Raw genomic sequence first — 25280 nt, 5'->3', positions numbered from 1 at the left:
AAGTCAGGGACAAATTGAGTCCCAAGGTTTGGCAATTGCTGTAGGTAAACCACTCCTCTACTCACTTTTAAAAAAAATTAACTCCTGTGAATTTATTTCAAAGTATATTTGAAGAAAAATAAACTGGCACATGAAGCCCTCAATTTCACAACTATTGTGAAAGAAGCCAAAGGAGCCACTTATATCTTTTTAAAGTAGATATTCTAAAAAATTAGACCAAGTAGTGTGTAGTTATGACTATAAATATTGAGACCAGAGGGTGAATGGCTGCAGTTGGAGAAACACAGATTTAAGACAGATCAACTAGGAGTGTTGGAAAAATGGGTGGGTGGGTGGGGTGGGTAGATGTGTACATGATTCGGGAGTGTTAGATGGATAGATGAGTGGATGGATGGATGGTTGGACTATTGGGTGGCTGCATGAGGGATAAGTGTGTGATGTAAGATGTTCCCTTAGCTTAATTATTTGCCCGTGCAAAGTGGGTGCTACTTGATTGAGAGGAAATGGAAAGGAGCGCATCTGATTCCTGTCCAATGCACCTTGACAAATAAGGGTGGGGTAATCCCTTCACAAGTGAGCTAGCAACCTATGTTAATTAAAATGTTTATTTTTCTTATGATCTCAGGATCTCACCAAAATTGTTAAGAATGTGGGCTCTGGAATCAGATTTCCTTTGTTAACTTCTAGCTCTCACTTGCTGTTGACCTTGGGCAAGTTGCCTTCCTTCAGTGCCCGTGCCCGCTCAGCTGTAGAATGAGGCCCATCTCAGAACCTGCTCTGAAGTGTTTCTGTGAAGTTGACAAATAAAGGCATCCGAAACAAGCAACCTCTACAATCCAAATTGACATTAATTGATGCATGATGTTGCTTTGCTGTATTAAATTGATGGAGTATAATGAAATGAAAAGATATTTGCATGTTTTAAGTTTCCCTTGTCAGTTTGAATTGATTATCAATTTTGCTGTTTTTTCCATTTTAACAGTGAAGTTATTTTTCATCTCTAATCATTAGTTTGATAAGCCATTCAATTTAATTGTGTACCCCCAAATACAGTATTGAATTTTTAAGTAGCTGTCTAATGAAAGATTTATTTTGACTTATATACTACTTTAAAATAACTTTTTTTGGTAGGCAGACTCTAAAATAGTTCCCAACCACCCCTCCTTGTTCCCACACTTTAGTGTAATCCCTTCCTCTTAGGTGTGGGCTAGACTAAGGGTCTCAGATCTAACGAATAGAATGTGGCAAAAGTGAAGGGATAGATCACTTCTGTGATTAGGTTATAAAAGGCTCCAGTTTCCATCCTTCGTTCTCTCTTTGCCTCTGACCCCTGGCTCTGGGGAAAGCAAGCTGTGATGTCATGAGTAGCCTTATGGAGAGGTTCACATGGCAGGAGCTGGTATCTCTGGCCCATAGCCCATAACACCTGCCAACCGATGAGTAAATGGTGGTGGAAGCAGGTCCTCCTCCAGTCAAGTCTTGAAGTGACTACAGCGCCACTGATACTGTGATCACAGCTTTGTTAGAGACCCTGAGTCGGAGGCCTTGCCCCAGAGAAACTGTGGGATAGTGTACGTTGTCTGAAATTGCTAAATTTGGGGGTAATTTGTTATGCAGCAATGGAGAGCTAATACATTATCAAAATTTAAGAACCTATAGAACCTTAAAGAAACACTGTACTAAGTCACTAAGGTTCCTCAACCTATTGTGCATATAAGCTTTGGCCATTAACTCAACCTTTTTGAATTCTATTTCCTCATCCATGATATGGGAATAATAAACCCCATAAAATTGTTCATTTATTTAACCTTTGCTGTAAAACTGGTAGTAGAGTTTCTTACTCCACAAAGAAGTTTGTGAAAACACGAGCTCCCTGTTTGCTACATTCTGTGAAGGTGGAAACGGACGGCCTTTGTGAGGTTGCAGAATTTAAATACGAGTTTTTGGGACCTCCCTGGTGGCGTAGTGGTTAAGAATCCACCTGCCAATGCAGGGGACAAGGGCTTGAGCCCTGCTCTGGGAAGATCCCACATGTTGTGGAGCAACTAAGCCCGTGCCACACAACTACTGAGCCTGCGCTCTAGAGCCCACGAGCCACAACTACTGAGCCCGCGTATCACAACTACTGAAGCCCGTGCGCCTAGAGCCCGTGCTCCTCAACAAAAGAAGCCACCGCAGTGAGAGGCCCGCGCACTGCAATAAAGAGTAGCCCCTGCTCACCGCAACGAGGGAAAGCCCGCGTGCAGCAATGAAGACCCAACGCAGCCAAAAATAAATAAATAAAATAAAATAAAAAACAACAGATTTTGAAAGGGGTGTTTTATCTTGGGAAAACTAAACCTAGATCAATGTGCTCAACCTGCCTTTGAGTCCAAACAGGAATTCAAGTCCAAATTAAGTCTGACTCAACTGTCACCTCCTTAAAGGAGGTCTATCCAGATGACCTGGCCGGAAATAGCTCCTCTTTTTATCTCTTCACGGCATTTAGCAGTTATGGAATTTATTGCGTTCATTTGTTTCTTCTCCTCCCTCAGGAAAGTTAATATTTTGAGGGCAGGGACCTCTGCCTGGTTCATGGCTAGAACATTGCCAACATGCACTAGGAGCTCAATACAAAGGTACTGAGATTGCCTGCCTGACATGGAGTGGGGAAATGTGCTTCCTGCCTTTGTCATCCTGCCAAGAAAGGGTCACTGAGCCTTTAGGGTAAAGGACCTGATTAAAAATAAAGAAATCATCGTTATGTTCAATTTAGGATTTTTCTGGTTTTCATAGGATTCAGTATAAATTATAAAAGGCTGTAAAAACTGTTGAAAAATCTGTAGCCCAGAAAGTGAGAGACGGACCAAAATATCTGAGGCCCTTCTACCTGCTAGCAATACCCTTTTGAAACACTTACGTTTCAAGGAAGGAAATTACCATGTTTTCCCTTCGCTGTCACTGTTAATATTTGCTTAGGAAATAGACCCATTCCTGGTTCATAGGTGGTTAAGTACCCATGTTCAGAACTTGTAATTGAGAGAAAGAGAGGTTAACTTCTGAAATTCTTATCTGGAAGGTTAATTTTCTTCTACAGAACCTCCATTTATCCTCTTCCTGGACTGTATCCTTTGTTGAGTCAGCAGATGTGTGCATTCGTGTGTGTGTGTGTGTGTGTGTGTGTGTGTGTGTGTGTGTTTGAGGGTTGGGGGGCTTTGAAAGAAAGAATGAAGGGGAAACATGGATGTATTCACATTTTTAAAAGTACCATAGTTGAAAAGCATTTCCATGTAACATTCTGGAAAAAGTACATCACTTATATCACTCCATTTGAGGCCCTGAAAGGATAACATGCAGTTGTACTAAATAAGTTGCTTTAGAAAGATGTTTAGAAAATAACAGCTCTATAGTCATCTCTTCTTCGTCTCAGGGAGTTCACGAGTCTTTAGCCTAAACAAAGGTCTAGGCTTCTCCTTTAGTTTACCTTCTAAAGTAAACATCACAAGATGAAAGATTAATTTCGTGTTTTCACAGATGTGGGAAAGGGTTATGGGGAGCTGTTTTCCGTCTTACTTAACCCTTCTTCCCTCAGGCCTGATTCTGGATCTGAATAAAGACAATATGTTCCAAATTGCCAATCACATTCGTCTCTGTGTGGGCTGCTTAAAACATGCAAACGGCTCTGAAAAATGCCTCTCATCCTACAAAGATAACTGAAGGTATGCATCACCATCAATTGCAGTGGAAGTCAAAGGAGGACAGAAAGCATTGATAAACGAGGAATCTTTGCCTCTCCTCATAGACAAACATTCTGTAAGGAAACACGAGTGTTGATGGATGTCATCAGCCTCCTGACTGTCTGCACACCTGTAGCCTCCACTGCAACCTACCCTCCCTAGCATTGCTGGGGAAATCTTCCTAAAGGACAGCTTTCATACTCAAACATCTTCATTGACTCCATACTGTCCATTAAGGAAATAAAGCCCGACTTTTTCATCCCAGTGTTCAAGGCCCCAATCAACCTGGCCATACATATTAGCCACAGCTTCTCAATGTATTGCTTATATACTGGCCAAAGTCAACTACAAGGGATCCTTATTACCTTAGTATGTATCAGAGTCTCCGTAGCGCTGATGTTCCCAAAGGGAATCAAAACTCTTAATTTTATGACCTCTTCATGGCCAATCTGTGAAAGTCAAGTATGAAGTGAAAGAGGTCAGTCATCTCATGTTACTGTACAATTGTGACAAAAGTATTGCACACACACACACACACCTCAGCCTTGATCCATCGTTTAAGACTTAGCAAATTGCTGTGATTATAATTGACAGATTGTAAAATATAAACTTACTTTGCAAGTTTTTCATTTTTGAGAAATTCCAATCAAATCTTCCTCCATTTATTTAGGAACTTTTGGTTCACACTTGAAATGGATTCCCTTTAATAACATAGGAGCAAGGACCAAAGGAAATTGCTATGTCAAAATATTCCATACTTTTCTCTTCTTGCTGAAGTGTGCATCTTCCTTATCCTTCTAGGTACAGCTCAGATACTACTTCTTCTAAAAATCTTTCCTAACCTTTAATAAAAAGGAGCCCTTCTCCTCAAAACACCCAGCAGATTTTGCTTGTAGCAGCTACAGAACATTTCAGATGTTGCCTTGAGTTATAGGTACTTGACTACATAGACCAGGCCAAGGATAGGTTCATTCATTCATTCAGCTAATATTTGTTGAACTCTTTATGTATGAATCAGTGCTCTGGGGTTGGTGGGGAGATAACATCCTAAACCATATCTATATTGAATTCTATTTATCCAACAAATGGGCAGACAAGCCCATTTCCATTCTATGGGCTTTCCAAAAAAGAATAGAACAGTTACAAACTTGCATGTCACTTAGACAAAGGGAGATGGATTACTTTGCACTGTGGAACTCTGTACAAAAGGAAAAGTTGGGGGATGACAACTCCTCCTTTCAGGGGACCCGCACACAGGCCAGCTCCCGCCTTGTCTTAGTCCCACTGCATGGTTGCTGGTGATCTGCATCTCAGCCTCTGTGTGGCCAAAAGCAGAATCGGGCAGGTGGTGCTCTGGTGGAGTGGTGTCAGATGGAGCCACAGGTCCCATCCCTGGTGAATCCTGTAATTAGTTTGGGTTAGTTTCTGCAGAATTGGAAAGCTGTTTCTCAGCGTAACGTTAGCCAATAATTCACAAGTTGATCCAAGTTTGTGTCCAAGATCCTTCAAGGAGGGGATAGAGAAGGTGGTTCTTGGCTGGAATCTCCGTAACACTGATCAGCGTTCCATGTCAACCTTTGTAGAGAATCCAGAATTTAGAATGCCAAAGAACAGAGTTTAGTGGTCATGAATCACTCAGTGACTGTTGAGACCAGTCATGTGACATGAGTGCATCAAGCGGCTTGGTATAGTAATGAGGACTGTGATAGGGTGAGCTAGAGATTGCACACCCCTTTTAAAGGGGTTCAAATTCAATTTTTTTGTAAACTTGTGTGCTTAACACAACGTAATTTGGGGTTTGATGTGGCCTACGGATGCCAGTTTGCAAATCCTAACTTGACAACAATGAATCTTTATTTAAAAATTATTTTTCCTTCCTCCCTCCTTCCCTCCCTTCGATTTTTGCAGCTGAGGCGTCTTCCCAATATCTCTTTGTACTGAGAACAAGGTCATTTTTCCTTACGACAAATAATCAGTTCTTCTACTAAAGCGAAGGGGAAAGTGGTGGATATGTTATCCTAGAGTTTTAAATGTTGAACTCCAAGCTCATGTGCATGCTTGGAACCAGCGTTGGGACTACAAAGTGGTTCTTGTAAATCTACTAACATGATAGGAAATGTGTAGACTGTTGTTCAGTGCTGCGGTGGCCCCGATGGCAGGCTGAAGCTGGAAGCGTGGCTGAACCCCCAGGGGTGTTTCTAGCAGTCTTTAGGAGGGGACTGTAGAAAAGATAGGCCTCGGTCGGCATCCCGTCTCCTGTTCACAAGGAGGGAGCTTCTCAAGAGGGGGGAAACCACAGAACACTTCTTTCCTGTCGTTCCCAGGACAAAGTGTCATGAGAGTTTAAGTAGTTTGTCACTGAAGGCTTATCCCTTGCCACCAAATGTCATAAATATAATTGTAAAGGCTGCATAATGTTCTGTGTACATGTGATCATTTATTAAAATTGTCCTCTACACTTACACATTTTGGTAACTTTACCAAAGTTAATTTAATTTTTTTAAACAGCAGGTTCTTATTAGTCATCCATTTTATACATATTAGTGTATACATGTCAATCCCAGTCTCCCAATTCATCCCACCACCACCACCACCCCCGTCTGCCCCCCGCTCTCCCACCTTGGTGTCCATACGTTTGTTCTCTACATCAAACATGCTATAATGTTAGTAAGCATTTTTTGTACATTCCCAAAAGACCTACATTTTATTTGTTCACTTATAAAACTTCATTAGTTTACTATACCCCTTCAGTCAGTAAAAACCTTAATTTATTTTCATCTTGCATAATTTCCTTAGAAATGTAACAAAATGGAATGTACTCGTGGATTATAAACCAGGTCACACTGCAGGACATACTGCAGAAGAATCATCTAGAGAGATTTTGAGCAATACAGGTTCCTGGATTCGTTCCGTAGGAAACTCTCATTTGTGAGATTGGATCTAGAGTCGGAGCCTCTGTATTTTAAGCAGAGGCTGCCCAGGTGTGGCCAGTCTGTGTTCAGGCTTGGGTACCACTGTAATGTGTCATTATGAGAATGTCTCCATAACTCTCATGTACATATGTATCATCATCCTTCTTAAACTTGACACCTCTTATTTATAGCCAGCAACTCAAGAATTATTTGACCATGATGCTCCTTTTAAAATTATAATGGATTGATGGAGCATCAGATGCTTATAAATTAAAATTCATGATAGGATTAAAGTAAAATGTTCTTTCAGGTGAAATAACTGTGGCAAGAAACAATGAACATGTGACTATTCTGTTTAATATAGAATAAAATATATCACAAGTATGTTAGAATTATAAGGCATAAGATACATAACAGAGACCAGAGCTCATTAATAGGGTGGTATACCAGTCTAGGGTGAGCTGGTAAGTGTGTCTCAAGCATCAATTTACAGATTAATAGTATTGATGAATTGGGAATAGCCTTTCCTGTTCCTTTTGATCTTCAGAATGGTGCCCCATTTCCCAAGTCAGTTACGTGTTTTTATTATGATACACTTACGTGCGTGTGTGCATACATATTAGAGAAACTTTGGAGAAAAAAATGAATGTTACCTTTAGAATACCTATACACTACAGAGAGCACTAGTACCAAGAAATGCAGTTTGGGAAATACTGAATTAGGGCATGTACTGTTGCAAAGGGAAATACATTCAAACTAAGTCACACAACAAAGAGGTTTAAGGAAAGAATATAAGAACATTTCACACGAACCAGAAATGACAGCATCACAACTAGCACATAGTAAGTCCTTGCTAGGTTTAGTTGTTGAGATGGTGAACGCATTTCCCTGTAGACACCTGGAAATCAAAACACCAAGCTACCTAAGGTTTCATATTTAGTCTATCTCAGGAGAGAAATGAAGAAATGAACTCCACGTTTCTGGGTGGAATGTGGTTCTATGTATTAGGCTAGCAAATGGGAATAGCATTTGGAAGATTATTCAAAAACCCAGAAGAGTAAGCTAGTTAAAGTGGCAAACAATTATGTCTGTGATTTTTTTTTTTTTTTTTTTGCTGTACGCAGGCCTCTCACTGCTGTGGCCTCTCCCGTTGTAGAGCACAGGCTCCGGACGCGCAGGCTCAGCGGCCATGGCTCACAGGTCCAGCCGCTCCGCGGCATGTGGGATCCTCCCGGACCGGGGCACGAACCCGCATCCCCTGCTTCGGCAGGCAGACTCTCAACCACTGCGCCACCAGGGAAGCCCTCTCTGTGATTTTTGAATGCAGACACACACAGTGGCTCCCAGCAGTGCACTGTTTTTTGTTTAGCCACTACTGTTTGAATTCCAAGTGGAAAGGAAGACTTCTGTCAGTAGAAGTATGTACTGGTGAATAATTCAGGAATGATAAAGTTTTTGTTTTTAAAAACACTGAGTTTTTCTCTTTAAAAGGATGAAATTTTTTCTCTGAATATATATAATCATTCTAAAAATATCTAGTGAAAATCTCTTGCATCTCAAATCTACTGCTCCCAGAATTAATCACTAGTAGTCATTCAATGTATGTATATACATACATTTTGTGGGCATATAGATTTAGTATTGATGGGCTAATACCATACAATTATTCTATAATCTGCTTTTTTCACTTGACGTATTATTGGCACCATATCAATAAACAGATATGGCTGCAAAATTTTCCACCCTACAGATAGACTATAATTTTTTTGACCACATGGACATCGCTTTTCCTCCTGAATTGTTGCTATTATAAATATCTGCACAATAAGTTGCAATCATATACATTTACCTCCTTGTATTCTTGGGTAATTCTTAAAAGTGGAATTTCTGGATTGGTATCCGATTAGTTTGTGTCCAAGTCTGTGTGGCAGGCAGAATGATGTGCACCCCCTCCCCAAAGATGTTTATATCCTAATTCCCAGAACCTGTAAAAGTTAGGTTACGTGGCAAGGAGGAATTAAGGTTGCAGATGAAAGTAAGGTTGCTAATTAGATAAATGTTTAAAAGTGGAGATTATCCTGGATTATTTGGATAGTCCCAACGTAATCGGGAAGCAAAAGAGAAAGTCAGAAGATGTGAGCACAGAAGGAAGGCACAGAGAGATGCAACTTTGTTGGCTTTAAAGGTGAAGGAAGAAATGAATGAATGAATGAATGAATGAAAGGAAGAAAGGTGAAGTAAGAGACCATGAGCCAAGGAATGTGGGCAGCCTGTAGCTGGAAAGGGCAAGGACATGGATTCTCCCCTAGAGCTTCCAGAAAGGAGCACAGCTCTGCCAACATCCTGATTTTTAGCCCAGGGAGACCAATGTCAGACCTCTAACCTACAGAACTGTAAGGTGATAAATGTGTGTTGTTTTCATTCACCAAATTTGTGATGATTTGTTACAGCAACGATAGAAAGCTAATACAATCTACTCCCTGATTAACCGAGTCAGAGTCAGCATCATTTCTCTACTGGTTTTTATTTTTTGTTCCACTTTAGGGTGAAAGGATGGCTTCAGGGGTCTCATGATACCATGGACTGTGGGCCTCCTCAAAAGGGGCCTTAAGTATCATAAAGGGATGAGATTTGGGAGGCTTATAAATATGATTTTCCAAATCTCACCACAGCGAGTTGACGGTGACAGTTATAACCTACGTCTCTGGGTTTCAGCCCATTGCCTTTTCCCCCACCATGTCTCCCCAGGCCCCAGCTGTGGCAGACGCCAGATGGCTTTGCTGAACTGCCAGTAACAACTCCCTTGGTCCTTACCTTCGTGTACTAGAAGCTGTAAAAGCCTCTGCAGTACCTTGCATGTGACATGACGTGGCTCTGTTCTGGCCAGTGAATGGAAGTCAGCCCCCACACCTTCCTTCCTCATTTTTCTTACCTTGATTAAAGACACAAAGGCTAGATCTCCAACATCCATCTTGCAATAATCAGGGAAAGACCACGAGAATATCAGACATGTTGGCCCCGACATCACTGGGTCCCTGGGACAGATATCTTTACGTGAGAAAAATAAACTCCTATTTGCTTAAGCTACTGTTAATTATTTATCCGATGATTTGCATTCCTACCAGATAGATTCCCTTTCTTTTCTTTACTCATACCCTACCCTCTTTTTCTCTTCCAATCTAATCCTATCCATCCTCAGTCAACCTCCCTCACGAAGCTTCCTTTGCATTAAGGCTCGTGAAAACTTCCACCTTCTCCCAACATCTCCAGCACCATTTAAGCTTGCTATTTTATGTTGTGTATTTTTCCGACTGCCTCATGTGTCTCATCCTTGGCCGCTCTCTAGAGCACTGCTGTCCAATGGAACTTTCTGCCATGAGGGGAATTTCTGTATCTGTGCAGTCCGATACAGTAGTCACTAGCCACATGTGGTCATTGAGTACTTGCAACGTGGCTAGTGCGACTGAGGAACTAAAATTTCATTTAATTTCATTTTAAATAGTTACATGTGGCAAGTAGCTACGATATTGGTTAGGCCAGCCCTCGAGTGACAGTTCCTTAAAAGAAACAACGATGATTCGCACACTTGTTTACTCTAGCAGAGGGGTAGGCAACAAGTACGTAGTAAATCATTTTTAGATGACCTTTAATTATTCCACATCACCCAGAGCTGAAGGCTGAATCAATATGGTCAAATATTCCCATTTTTCAGGAAAATCTGGAATTCAGGATGCTTGGCTGAAAACATAAGATTTTTTTAATGTTGGTAATTCAAAACTTCAGAGAAAACAGCTCCGGGTCGCACACATAAAAGACATATGTTGGCCAAATGTGGCCAGAGGCCCACTAGTTTGAGGCCTCTGAACCATAAGATAAATTTCAGATTTTCACCAACATGGGCGAAATGCTGCCAGCCCAGGCTGGACTTCTGCTGTTCCTCCCCAGTGGCTCTAGCACGCCTGCCGTTCCCCAACCCCAGACACATCCTGCACTCGTATTCCTTGATGCCTTTGCTTCTGCCATTCTCGGTGCTTCTACAACACCCTCCCCTATGCATGCCTCAATACCCTTGACTTCATAGGCAAATCCCATTTATTACTCAGGGTTCAGCTCAGTCATCTTTCCTTCTATAAAGTCTTTTCTGAATCTGCACAAAACCAAAAGTCTAACATAGCCCATTGCACAGACAGCTGCTATTTGATTTCTTCTGTATTAGAGTTAGTTGCTTATCAAGCAGCTTTAGTAATAATTACTGCCAGTTTCCAAGCACTGTGCTAGGTGACTTGCATAACGAACGGTGCTAAGGGGTCTGCATAACTTACTACCTGTTCTCCCCAGGGTTAATTAAGTCTCAGTTGCCATTTCCGTCTCTGCAAAGAATAGGTAATGATAGTAACTACCCCCTGAGCTGGTGAAGAATAAAAGAGATAATGCACGTCCAGTGCCTAGTACAGGGTCTGGAGACAGTAACCTCTCAGTTTTCCCTCTTGATCATCGCTTACCCTGGATAAAGAGTATGCCCATATGGTCATGTGATCTGACTTAAGTTAGTTGGATGGTCTGACTTAAGATCCAAATTTGGTGGAAAATCCATGCAACTATTTTAACCTGAAATAGCAAGTAGATAAAACAATGTTGTTGATACAGAATGTCCAAGGCCACAGGGGTGTTAATGCAGGGATTTAAACTCAGGTCTGTTTGAAATCGAAGCCCGACAGTGGAAAAGCCCGGGAGATGGGCTGATCACCTATTTCCCAGGCTGGGAAAGCGACTAAAACCAGTAATGGCTACGGGACTTAGCAAGGGTTACACTGCCAGAGCAGGAACCCGAGTCCAGGTGTCCTGCCTCCATGGCCTTCTTCCATTCTAGCCAGAGGCTTCTCCCTGCCTAAAAAGCAGTTTGCATTCAGGACCATCCTAAAGGAGGGATGGAGCTTCTGGGCGGCCTTTGTATTTCCTTAAGACACAGTCCTTGGAATAACAGCCTGGAGCAGACCCGAGGATCATCCTGGAAGGCACTCAGGCTCTGAAGATGCCACAGGGCACGGCTGCCCTCCATGACAGCCAGTCCAAAGGGGAAGGGGCACGCGCCTGCATTCAAAGCTGATAAGCAGACCTCTCAGGACACTCCACCCAGCTCTTCTTTGTTTCTTCTTGGGCCTTTGAAGAACCTGGAATATCTAGAAAGATCTGTTTCATGCCAAAAAGAGCAGGCCCTCTGCCTCCCAAAAAGAATAGCTTCATTTCTTAGAAGAATAGCATTCATAAGGCTGTGAGGCCTTTGGCTTCCAAGAATCCTTGAGTGGTAGAAAGTCACAATAAATCCTTTCTTATTTCCTTGGGGGGAGGGGAAATGGATTTATTTTTTTATTGCGGTAAGAATGCTTAACACGAGATCTAGTCTCTTTAAGTGCACAGCACAGCATTGTTAATATAGGCACGGTATTGTAATGCTGCACGTCTGTAGAACTGATTCATCTTGTATGACTGAAACTTTATACCCCTTGAGAAGCAACTTCTCATTCCCCCCTCCTCGTAATCCCTGGCAACCACCTTTCTACTCTGTTTCGGAGTCTGACTGTTTTAGATACTTCATATAGGTGGAATTATGCGGTATTTGTCTTTCTGTGACTGGGTAATTTTTCTTAGCATAATATCCTCCAGTTCCATCCAGGTTGTCACACACAGCAGGATTTCTTTCTTTTCTAAGGCTAATGATATTCCATTGTGTGTATATACCAAATTTTTTTTACCCATTCGTCTGTCAGTGGACATTTAGGTTGTTTCTGTAGCTTGGTTATTGTGAGTAATGCTACAACGAACATGGGAGGGCTAATATCTCTTCAAGATCCTTCCATTCTTCTGGATATATACCCAGGAATGGGAGTGCTGGACGATATGGTAGTACTGTTTTCAACTCAAGGAAGCTAGATACTGTTTTCCCTAGTGAGCACAACATTTTGCATTCCCACCAACCGTGTACAAGAGTTCCAGTTTCTCTACACTTACTACCTTTCGTTTTTTGATAATTGCCATCCTAACAAGTGTGAGATGATATCTCATTGTGGTTTTGGTTTGCATTTCCCTGATGGTTAGTGATGTTGAACATCTTTTCATCTATCTGTTGGCCATTGGTATGCTTCTTTAGAGAGATGCCTAGTCAAGTCCTTTGCCAATATTTTAAAATGAGTTGTTATTATGCTATTGAATTATGAGAGTTTCGTTTTTTTCTTGGATATTAACCCCTTACCAGATATGTGACTAGCAAATATTTTCTCCCTTTCCATAAGTTCCATTTTCACTCCATTGACTGTTTCCTTTGCTATGTAGAAGGTTTACAGTTCGATGTAGTCCCATTTGCCTATTTTTGCTTTTGTTGCCTGTGCTCTTGGTATCATATCCAGAAAAATCATTACCTAGGTTGTCATCATGAAGCTTTCCCTGACGTTTTCTGTTAAGAATTTTATCAAAAATAAAAATACAAAACTTGCAGGCTACAGCAAAAGCAGTACTAAGAGAAAAGCGATAAATACCTACATTAAAAAAACAAAGATCTTAATTTTACACCCATAGAAACTAGAAAAAGGAGAACAAACTAATCCCACAGTTAGTAGAAGGAAAGAAATGATGAAGATTGGAACAAAAATAGAGAATAGAAAAACAGGAAAATCAACAAAACTAAGAGTTGGTTTTTGAGAGAGAAAACTGAAATGCTTAGTTAGATTAACTAATGAAGGAAATTGAAGACTCAAAATAAAAATTGAATTGAGACATTACAACTGATGCCACAGAAATAAGGATCACAAGGGTCAGCCATGAACAATTACACACCAACAAATTTGTTAACCTAGTAGAAATGGATAAATTCCTAGAGACATACACCCTGCTGAGACTGAATCATAAAGAAATGGAAAATCTGAACAGACCAATGACAAGTAAGAGACTGAATCAGTAATCAAAAACCTGCCAACAAAGAAAAGCCCAGGACAAGATGGCTTCACTGGTGAATTCTACCAAACATTTAAAGAAGACTAGGAGAGAATACAGATACTCCTGACCACAGCTCCAGACTGATGTTCACATGTTTGCCAGCCCGTCTTCCCTTTTTGGAGGATGACCCATGTGTCTACATTCCTGCTTCCCCCACATCCAGCAGAGCACCAGGTGAACATACAGGAACTAGAAGATACACAGTGCTCGGTGAGTGTTGAGTGAATGAACAACCCATTCCACAGGAAGGAGTTAAAGGAGTCTTCTCCCTAATAGCAGCACCCTTCCTCTTTCATCTTTATTTTTACACCATCCACCAAAGGCCCAGAGGAATCTGAGCATAATCACAACCCCCCTTCAATAATTTTGTCATTTCCAGATAAGACCATTTACACCCAGTCTCAGCGCCCTGGACTTTGTCTGCAGTGTAGGGTTCTCACGATGACAGCTCCTACAGAAGAGGGCTGGGTGCTTTGGTGCAGGGCCTCCATGGTTAACCGCTGGGGGGGGGGTGACCCCAGCAGCCCCTGCTCAGAGGTCCACATTGCCGTTCAGAGTTCTGCCTAGAGAGATGAAAAAGTAACCACAGTCCCCCGGAACTGAAAGCTCAAAGTCTGAAAAAATCTCTGCTTTGAGAAACAGACACCTGACAGGAGCTGTGAAGTCGGCAAATCTAATTTTAGACTACCTAGGGGAAAAAAAAATAGGATCCCAAATTCAGCTATAATGGCTTTGAGGAGAATTCAGAGGGCCTGGCGAGCACATATGTACATGTGAGCCGTGATTAGGAAGGCAGCTCCTTCCGAGAGCAGCCCACACCTTGTGGGGCCTCTCTTACCTTCACTGGCAATCATAGCAAACCAGAACTAAGGGGAATTTGGACTGTCACATCTACCCATCTCATTTCACACCTGAGCAAGCCAAGGACAGGAAAGAAACCACTTTGCAGAGAGACACCGTGAGGCATGGACATTTGCCTCTCAGCTAATGGGTACATTTGTTCCCCCTAAAGCAACTGGTTGCATGAATCTGCTTCTCTGGCCTTGGATGACCTAGGAACTTGAACTCTACAAATCTCCTGAATGGCCTGACATTCAAAAAGTCTGATCAACTTTTCCAGGGAAGAATCACTCCACACGAAGTGCTGAAATTCCTTATAGTATATCTCATCAAGCTTTCTTGATCAGCCAGCATTAGTTTAAAAAGAATATTAGCTCATCCATGAACTTTCATCCAGACTCTGTGCTTGGAGGTAGCAAATACCTTTTAGCTTACACGTTCAATTTGTGGTGATACCCTTTCTCTGAGAAATACTCCTCTCCATACCCCCAGAAGACTTCTGCACACCCACTCCTATGCATATTTGTATCATGTGACTGTTTCGTTGCTCACAGTTGATTGGACCATGGATAATACCTAACTCAAGCTGAGCCAGTCAGATCCTCCTTTCTATGGATTGTGAAACCTGAGAGATTTAAGCCATTAGCCAGTCATCTGAGCTGTTCTCTTAAATGGAGAAAATATAATCTGGAGAGCTGTGAGGAAGGCTTAGCTATGAACATGAAAAGCAAAGAAAGCCAGTGGAAGGGAGAATAATAAGAGAGGAAGAGAATGATAAAAAGAGTGAGGTGGGGGGAAGGGAGCAAGAAAGGAAGAAACAGTGATAGAAGGAGACAGAGCCAGAGGCAAAGACACAGAGGGCAAAGGGCTGGGTGTGAGAGATTAAGAGATTAAAAACTACCTATTTCAAATTTCTTTTTCAAGTAATTGAAGAGGCCCAGGTGCTCTAGAGTTCCATGTTCTCACAATGTTAACACAATGTTCTCTCAATAATTTCCCCTTCTATAAATTGAGCTTTTGTTGTTTTCTGTTCATTGCAACAGAAGAGTTTTAACTCTAAACAGCTTGGCACTCATTCAAACAGCAGTGCTGGTGAAAAAGCAAAAAGAAAAAGAATAAAGCCAAAAAGTGACACGTGATAGATTATGACATATTTGGAGACTACTTAGGCTGCTTCTTATCCATTCAAACACTACCTAATTATCTTAGGTTAATAAAAACCTTCACCATCAAAAGCAATGTAATTCAGCTCTGCCACTGGGAATGTCAATTAAGAATTCTTTTGCTAGAACCATATGATGGGTCGAGCAAGTTAATGTATCCAAGTTTAAAGGAAATAGAACGGAGATAGCTAAAGAGAGCCACATACTTAGTTAACATACTAGAGCCCAGCCACAGGTGCTGAAGGCTTCTTTGAGAAAGTACCTCTGGAAACCAAAGTGGGAAGTAGGGGAAGTCAGTGGGTACCAGGAAGGTGGGGGCTGATGAATGGGGATTAACCCATTGTGTCATCGCTGTGTGTCGTGTATGGCGTCATCTGGCCACACTGTATATTATTTACAGTCACTCCCTCGGACTCAACCTTTGCATCCTCAATGCCTAAACACATCGTGCAGTTATGCAGTTTCATGCATCCATCTGTCTGTTTCTACCTTGCCTTTTCTCCACAATGCTCGTAACTTATTCCTCCATAGATTAACCCTGGTGCACCTTCCAAGGCTCTGCTTGAAACATTGCCCCCTCTGGTGCCTTCACCAGCCCACCCTGGACAAATTGGGTCACCTCTTTGTCTGTTACCTCCATTTCATTCAGCATTTGATGTCTATCATCTGCCAGGCACAGTTCTAAATGATGGGAACAGAGCAAGAAGCAAAACCCTTGCTTCACTGGCGCCTGTATTCTACATTGGGAGACAGTAGGCACATAAGCAAATAAATATGTATTTTTCGGTATTGATGAATACTATGAAAAAAGCTGTGTACGGTAGTGATTGATGGGGACAGGAATGGGATCTTTTTTAACATCTTTATTGGAGTATAATTGCTTTACAGTTGTGTATTAGTTTCTGCTGTATAGCAAAGTGAATCAGCTATATGTATACATATGTCCCCATATCCCCTCCCTCTTGCGTCTCCCTCCCACCCTCCCTATCCCACCTCTCTAGGTGGTCACAAAGCACGGAGCTGATCTCCCTGTCCTATGCTGCTGCTTCCCACTAGCTGGCTATTTTACATTTGGTAGTGTTTAAATGTCCATGCCACTCTCTCACTTCATCCCAGCTTACCCTCCCCCCTCCCCGTGTCCTAAGTCCATAAGGAATGGGATCTTATTCTAGTAATTTTAATATGTTAGATCTAGCTGTCTCTGTGGCTGTTCCACCAACTATGAGCTCTGAGAAGATCTTTGCCTGGGAAGTAGCATGTGCTCAGTAAATTCATAATAAAATTAGGACACATCAAGGCCACAAGTTCAGTGTTTCACAGTGACTGCTGTTCCAGGTTTTACAGACAGTAAGTGAGCTAGAGAGTTAACCGATTTCTCAGTGAATGACTAAAAATTATTTTGTTCCCTGAAAAATGTATCATATTTCCCTCTGATTTCACCCAGGAATGTAATTAACTGGAAAGCTCTCAGTACTGGTACCAAACATCAATATTCCATTTCTCAGTTTCATAAATAGCTGTGTAGACTTGGCCCCATGTTCCACTTTCACTGGCTTCAATTATTTAATGCCATGCTTTCCTGTCCCAAACCTGCTGTTTATTATCTATGTGTCTCGCATTCGTTTTTCAGCCACCAACCCAGCTAGGTTGTAACTTTCAGTTCCAGTACACTGGGGTTTGTTGTCTGACTTCCATTCCAAATACTGGTTGATTTGGCTATGGGGAGCCTTGAGGGGCCGGACTGCTTGGCTGGAATAGGATGCATTTTGTTGAGCAAGAATATCCAACTCATTTCTGATTACAGGCATGAGGATGGAAGTATAGAAAATGCTCAGTAAGTTAGAGCATAGCATTAAAGAAGGCAGAGTCCGAGATTTGGAAGGCAGCAAAGGGCATAGTCTTTGGGACCATCTAGACCTCGGTTTGAATTTCTGTTCTGCAACTTATTATTAATGTGTTTTTGGACAAACCAATCCAGGTTCCTCCTCTCAAAATGAGGAAAATAATACCTCCTTTTCAGTGTTGCTGCAACAATCAAATATAGTGTCTGCAAAACACCTAGAGGACTATCTCACACATAATATGCACCTATAAAATTATTAATAGACCTCGATCCAAGTGGACAATAATGTTAGAAGGAAATCTACATTCTATACAGTCTCCCTCAAGATCGTATCTCAAAACTGTGTCCAGTCGTAGACAGCATAATATACTCGTACCCTCTTGGTATCAAAGTAGAGAGAGGTATTCAAGAACACACTGCAGGGCCACAGAGCCTAGGGACAAATTCCTTAACCTTGCAGTGAGTTCCTGTCTTCTCATCTGTAAAATGGAAATAGTCATGGTACCTATTTCATAGGATTATTGTGAGGTTGAGTGAATACATTCACGTTACTAAGCATAGGAATTGGGAACACCAACTGCTAGTTGCAGTGACACCAGGATCAGAAGTAGGACCTTAGACAAAGTTACTTAGCTCCCCTGTGCCTTCAGGTTTCCCGTGGGAAATTAAGGAACTGGAACTCAAGGATTGTGATGCTGCTTGAGATGAAGCTGGGTTTATTGCATCCTTCGGTTTAGCACTGTTAGAGAAGTCTTCAGTGACCCATGAAATGACCTGACCACTTTGTACTACTGACAATTTCCTGGGTAGGTAATGTTCTCATCTCAGCTAGGTGGGCAGTTATTTAAAGGCAGGGATGGTGCTCATTATGTATTCCTTCTAGTGCCAGATTGTGAAAAAACTTGATTTTTATCTGCTTCATCTAAATAGGACAATATTTGCTATTTGAACAGAAAGAGACAGAGACAGAAAGAAGTATTGAGAGAAGTGAAATCTTGTCACTCTGGAAGAATATACTCAGAGACCATCGCACAATCCCAGATTCACAATGTAAAAAGCTTTGTACAGACTTACCATCTTCCAACATGGAAAGCTCAGGATTCCTAGGATGAACCTATACCAAAAGTAAACCTCATTTTAATATTTTTTAAAAAACATGTTAGTTTTTTAACATTTTAAATCTTTCTCTGATCATTAAAAAAAATCTGTTTTGGAACCCTTACTAAAACAATGTGATAAACCCACCATTTGTTTAATTATAAAGGGCTAGCTCAAGTCATAGAATTAAGCCACTGACAAATTTAACATTCTATTTTTTAATTTATGCTAAACGTCTGACAACGCACCTTCTTTTTTATAGACTTTTCAGTTTTTTGTTGATGTCAACAGGCCTAGCCCTTTTACTAAGACACTCTTTTATTAATTTCTTCTCACTTGTTATTCCCTACACTAGTAGGAGGCATAAAGAGAAAGCTCCATTGCTGTGTGGATGTTGGGAAGCCAACTAGACTCGCTCATTAACCAAGAGATTCACCCTACATTAGTAGAGTTCCTCAGTGGCAAGCAACAGAAATCAATTCTGCCAACATGGAATTTCCTTAGAAGGATGAGGAAGGAGATCACAGAGTAAAAAGGAAAACCTGTGAATCAAGTGGTTGGGACAGAGACCTAATGCCCCACAAATCCTAAAATATTTGCTAGCTGGCCTTTTACAGAAAAAGTTTTGGTGATCCCTACTCCAAATAACGGAAATGGATGGACAGTATTTTCAGGATATCACGATGGGGCTAGATCTTCCTCAATCACTTTCCATCCTTTTATCTCTTTATTTCAAGTTTCAAATTCCTAGGAGAGAGAGTCTGGCTGCTTGAACTTGGGTCACATGCCTAGACCCTTCTCAGGGTTCCTTGACTGACATTCCCACTATAGCAGTATCCAACACAGTGAGACGCAGTGCCTCAAAGTAAACCCAAGCGCTCTTACTGAAGGATGGAGAAATAGGTGCCAGGCAGGCAAAAACAACAGAGGTACAGTACACACACTCCCACACAGCAGCCTTGTTGCAACTCAGACTCGTGCTTCAGTAAAAATGAAAATGTATGCACACATGCTACAAGTCAGGGAGCTTCAGGTTGTTCACAAGTAGTCAAAAACAGAAATGGTAACTTTGAATGCCAAGGGTCTAATATATATTCCATTTCTCCTAGTCCCAAAGGCATTAGAAATAGCTCCTAAGGGTAAAACCGAACAGCACTGAACAGGCCTGACACTGATAAGCAAATCATGTCACCTCCCAAGAATCAGTTTCCCCAACCTTCTCTGCCTACCTAGCAGAGGTGGGGTAAGATTCAGAGTCAGGTATGGAATGGGTGCTCCCTAATTATTTGTAAAATGTTTGAGGATCTCATATGAATAAAGGGCGTTATGTATGGAAAATTATTAGAAAAAGTAAGGCATGATTAAAAATCCAAAGCAAGCCATTTATAGTAGCGTTTGACTGTCTCTAAATGCAGTATGCTACACTTCACACATTCTTTGCTTGTCAAGCATTTCTTTCTATAGCCTGTAAGTATCAAGACTTTTCTCTCCCTCCCCCCCACCCCAAACCTATCCTCATCTCTCATGGGTGTGTCGCACCAGGGTAACATGGTAAACTTTGGACACCAATCCAGTTTGTAGGATACAAGGAAATAATACTGACTTCAAGATACCTACCGCCTTCTTGGGAGTAGACAATGCCTCAAGCTCAGTTCATTGGAAGAAGTTTTCACAAAACTTTGCCCAGACTGGACTCCTGAATAGCACAACCTTCAAGATGCCCACTCAGGTCAGCCTCACTTCTATCACCATAGCAACCTACTTTCTCATTATTCAGTGATGGTTGTTAATCTGATTTTGTATTCCTCACCAGAGCTCCTAAGACCCTGGTATGTGCAGCCCCAAGACTAATCAGTGCTTTAGATCCATCTAGTAATAGTAACAACCACAAATCCCTAACATCGTACCAAGCACTGTGTTAAGACTATCTATATATTTCATTTACTTGATACAAGGTATTTAGTTTTCCCGTTTGTTAAATGGTGCTAAGAGCAAGAAATATGTGACAAGCTGAAGGTCATACAGCTTGTAAGTGCTGGCACTCGGATTCAAGTCTAGAATGTCACACAGGAGTTCTGTCGGGGACAGTGTTTCATCATTTAAGTCATCGGCAGTATCAAAGAAAAGGAGAGAACTAACGTTACGTAGATTAGGAAAAGCTAAATATGGAAAGCAGTAAAGTATTCCAATTGAAATCAATTTCCTTTACCTTAGTCGTAAAATAAGAAAACACCAACTATAGATAGAGAAATCCAGAAAGTTATAATTCTGTACCACTCTGATATGTAGACTGAACAGGCCAGGGTGAAGTACATTTGACATCTGTGTTGCATACCTCCGCTTTAAGCTAGGTGTTCAGTAGAACTGACCCTAGGCCTGGACTACTGGTAACTACTTTTTGGGTGTTCTTGGGTTCTGAAAAAAGGAAGGAAGGAAGAAAGAAAGAAAGAAAGGTAGTAGGAGGTCTGCCAGTTGACTCCTTCATAAACAAGGTGACTTCATCTGTCTGAAAACTGACCTACCCTCTGGTCAATTGTGTATGGATAGAACTGGTAAATTGAATAGGGATATTCTGGAGGAAATGGGAAAGGCTTGATCCTGGCCTGAAAAGAAAACCACTTACGCAGCCAGTCACAGGCATGGCATGATTAAGCTTGGCAGCAGAGCGCTGGCCTGGGTTGGTAGCTTTTCACCCAGCCTGTGCCAGAGGGCATTTAGAAGCATGGGTCTGCCTTCTCAGGACTTTCGTATTTCTCCAGCCCATATCTTGATTCTGTAGCCAACTGCCTTCTTGATAGCTCCATCTGAATGTCAGTTTCAACATGTCACAACAGTATATTTTTATTTCCCTTACGAACTTGTTCCAGTTTCCTCATTTCTGTAATCAGCAGAACCACCCTTCTAATTGCTCAAGCCAGAAATCTTGGAATCCTTCCTAATTATAATTATTCTATCAATGAATCCTGTCAGTTTCACCTCCCACATATATCTTGAATTCATCAAATCCCCACTATTTCTACTGCTTATCCCTGAATTAAGCTACCATCTTCACCTTTCTGGTTCTCTGCAGTAGCTTCCTCTTTCCATTTTTGACTCTTAACGACGCATTGGCAAAAGAGACCTGTATAAAGCATAATATGTGATCCCATCATTCTCCTGCCTGAATGCCTTCAGTCACTTTCCATGGCTCAGAATCAAAGCCAACACCCTTCTTGGTCTACATGTTTGTTTGTTTTTTATCTCATGTGCCTGCCCTCTCTCTCTTCCTCATACTCCTCTAGGCATACTTGTCTTCCTTGAGTTGCTTTTTGCTTGGGACCTGCCTGTGTACCCCTTTATCTGCTGGTCTGACTCCATCCCACCCTCTAGGCTCAATTTCCCATACCAGGAAGGCTTACTGATTCAGCTCTTCCTGTTTGTTTCTCTCACGATGTCCTATTCCTCTCCTTTCTAGCACTTATTACAGAGATGTTAACTGCTTGCTTACATGTTTAATATATGTCTCCCCTCTCAGGCTGCCCACTCCACAAAGATGGGGGGCACCTCAACTGTCGGATTTACCACTAATCTCCAGCCTTGAACACAGTGCCTAACACATTCTAGACACTCAATAAATATTAAATGAGTAAATAATGAAAGACCAAATCTACTTTTGATTTTTTACCGTTTCTACTGTCTCATTTATGGTTTCACCAATTTGCTTCCTCCCGTCTGCTTAGAGATTTATAGTTTGTAAAGCCCTTTCATTGTCTTTCTCTTACCTGTGAAGAAAGCAGAAAAGATGAGCTTATCCTTTTGATACAACTGGAAAAAAATAAGGTTTGGTTTGTTTCAGGGACTTGCTTAAGGCCTAAGAACAGCAAGCATGTGGCAGAACCAAAACTGGAACCCAAGATTTCGGAGCTTTCCTTTCGTTCTCTTAAGCTGCATTAAATGCCTTGAATTGTCTCTCCTAAGGGGTAAATGTTATCAACACAGAATTAAAAATACAATGAAACACAAAAGGATATTTCAAATAGAGATAGGAAAAAGCAGGAGTCCTATTTAGTCTCATTTGTATTGTTTGTCTTCAGGTAATAAGCAAATAAGGTTCATTTATGCATTCTGCTCTAAGCAAAGCTAGACAGAAAAGCCTCTCTCTCGAATTCAGAATTGAAAACTCTTTTCAGGTTTTATGAAGATATATTACAAGTGAGACATTATCGTGGGAAATAAAGCTAGCTTCATTGACTGCAGCAATGATGAAAAGTAATTAAAAACCGTGGCCATACTAGATTTTAATTATTGTAATGGACATGGCTAAAATGCAGGTATATCCATTCATTATTCTCTGAGAGTTCCATGTTCTTGAAAGCATTAATGTGCAAAAGTATATCCCGAGACAGAATGGCTATGTGTAATGGATTATTTTAAACATGGACATTATTTTAAATTTTGGCCGAGGACAGTTAATATTTTCAGAAATATCATCTAGGTCATTTTTTATTTAACATCTTTATTGGAGTATAATTGCTTTACAATGGTGTGTTAGTTTCTGCTATATAACAAAGTGAATCAGCTGTACATAAACATATATCCCCATATCCCCTCCCACTTGAGCCTCCCTCCCACCCTCCCTATCCCACCCTTCTAGGTGGACACAAGGCACCGAGCTGACCTCCCTGTGCCATGCGGCTGCTTCCCACTAGCTATCTCTTTTACATTTGGTAGTGTATATATAGGTCATCTTTAACGAAAAGTTTCCGTTATCATAGAGCCACATTAGCCCCCTTCTTCCTCCATTAGCTTTCTACAAAAGCAACTTATCCCTTTCCTATTTGTAGAAAAGAACATCAGCACTGTGTCCGAGCGTGGCTCTCCAAATATCATAATTAAGCCATTTATTTTTATCTTTGAAAGTAACATCACGTGTGCAAAACAACGTGCCTCCTCCCCAGTCACCCTTCTTGACTTTTCCAAGGATAATCTAATCCACAGAAATATTTGTTCCAAAATATACAAATGGAATTATCTGGTTTAGTTACCCGAAATGATTGAATTATCAAATGTAGACTGTCTGTAAAGACGGACGCCAAGAATTTCTCCCAGGCTTGTCCTGTCAATCCTTCCCTTGGAACCTATTCTCTCTCCTTGAATCTGAGCTGGGCCTGCAAGTTGCTTTAACCGAGAGAAGGTAACAGAAGTGGCATGGTGTATTCCAAACAACGAGGCCTTAAGACTATTAGCAGCTTTCGGTTTTGTCCTTTGGGGATCTAGGACCCATGGCAAGGAGCTTAGGTAATGCTACTAAATGATGCCTAGAGAGAGAGCAGTCCAGCCAGCCCCAGCCATTGCCGCCAACCTGGCTGAGATGCCAGACACGTGAGTGAATCTTAGATGCTCTAGTTCTTGCTGGATTCTCAGCTCAAGGAAGGCACATGTGTGACCCCAGCCAGTACCCCATAAGATAGGGACAAGCTGTACCCACTTGCCATGCTCTAGCTTCAGAATCATAAAAAAAAGGAATAGTTATTGTTTTAAGCCACCATACTTAGGAGTGGGTTTTTTTAGCCATCTGAAACACCAAGATAATCATGCTTATCTCTGTTCCATGTAGACATAAGCTGAGTTGGTCAGTTCAATACACATTTATTGAACAACTACTGTGAGTGCTGGGGATACAACAATGACCAATCCATGGTTCTAATCTTTAAGTAGCTTCTTGTCTAAAGGAGGATACAAAGTACAATTGCAGAATTACAACAAGTTTGAAGGGTTAACACAGAGCTGTGCAGTTGAGGACCATGAGGGCCAATCTACTGAATCAGAGAAGGCTGTGGGAGGGAACAGCTGAGCTGAGTCTTGAAAAATAAGTAAGCACTAACCAGATGTAAAACGAGGTTATAGAAAAAGCAATTTAGGAGGGAGTGCTGGGCAGGGGGGATGTTGAGGAAGGGGCGCAGTGGAAGAATGAAAAGGAGTTGGGTGTGTGTAGAGTGTGACAGGAAACTGGTAGTGATGGGAAGGAAGCCTGAGAAAGATGCAGAATGTGGTTAACCTCGTGTCACAATAAGGGCCTGGTCTATTCAGCATATGGAATAGACTGGACATTGAACATGGATCAGAACTAATTTTCTAAAGGGAGTCATCAGAATACATACATTAATGGGATCCACATGTATCATTGTAGTAGCCTGGACTCTTAGTTGTAACAGAATCTCAGTTCAAATTGCACTAAGTGAAACAGAATATATATATTTTTGGACTATGTGGCAGTGAAGGAAACTGAGGCAGCTCACAGATTGGAAGAAGAGCTGGAGAAACCTGGGACTCAAAGAACAGAACGAGAAACCCCAAATCACCAGGACATACTCAACACCCCCAAGATACATTCACTTACTATCTCTTGATCTCCCCAGGGGCAACTACTGAAAACCCTTTAGCTGTTTCTTCTGGTTATTTTCCTATATTTCTACAAAAAAAAAAAAAATGCCTAAGCTTCTTCTTGAATTCTCAAATTTAGACATTGTCCATCACTTCCTCTTTAAATAGATGTTGTTAGTACTATTACATTCCATTTCCCTTACCTCTACCCCTTTCAATATAATTACATCACAGTTTTTGATTAACTACACATCAGTGCTTTCACTGTTATGACTATGTAAATACTTCTCACTGCTCAGTGAAGTAGTATACCATCATTACATTTAATCTCTTATCCCACTTTGTCTCACATGGA

The sequence above is a fragment of the Neophocaena asiaeorientalis genome, unplaced genomic scaffold (assembly GCF_003031525.2).
Source record: "Neophocaena asiaeorientalis asiaeorientalis breed wild unplaced genomic scaffold, Neophocaena_asiaeorientalis_V1.1 scaffold251, whole genome shotgun sequence".
In the NCBI taxonomy this organism is placed as follows: domain Eukaryota; kingdom Metazoa; phylum Chordata; class Mammalia; order Artiodactyla; family Phocoenidae; genus Neophocaena; species Neophocaena asiaeorientalis.
The sequence above is the reverse complement of the archived record's forward strand: the minus strand, read 5'-3'. Positions refer to the sequence as shown.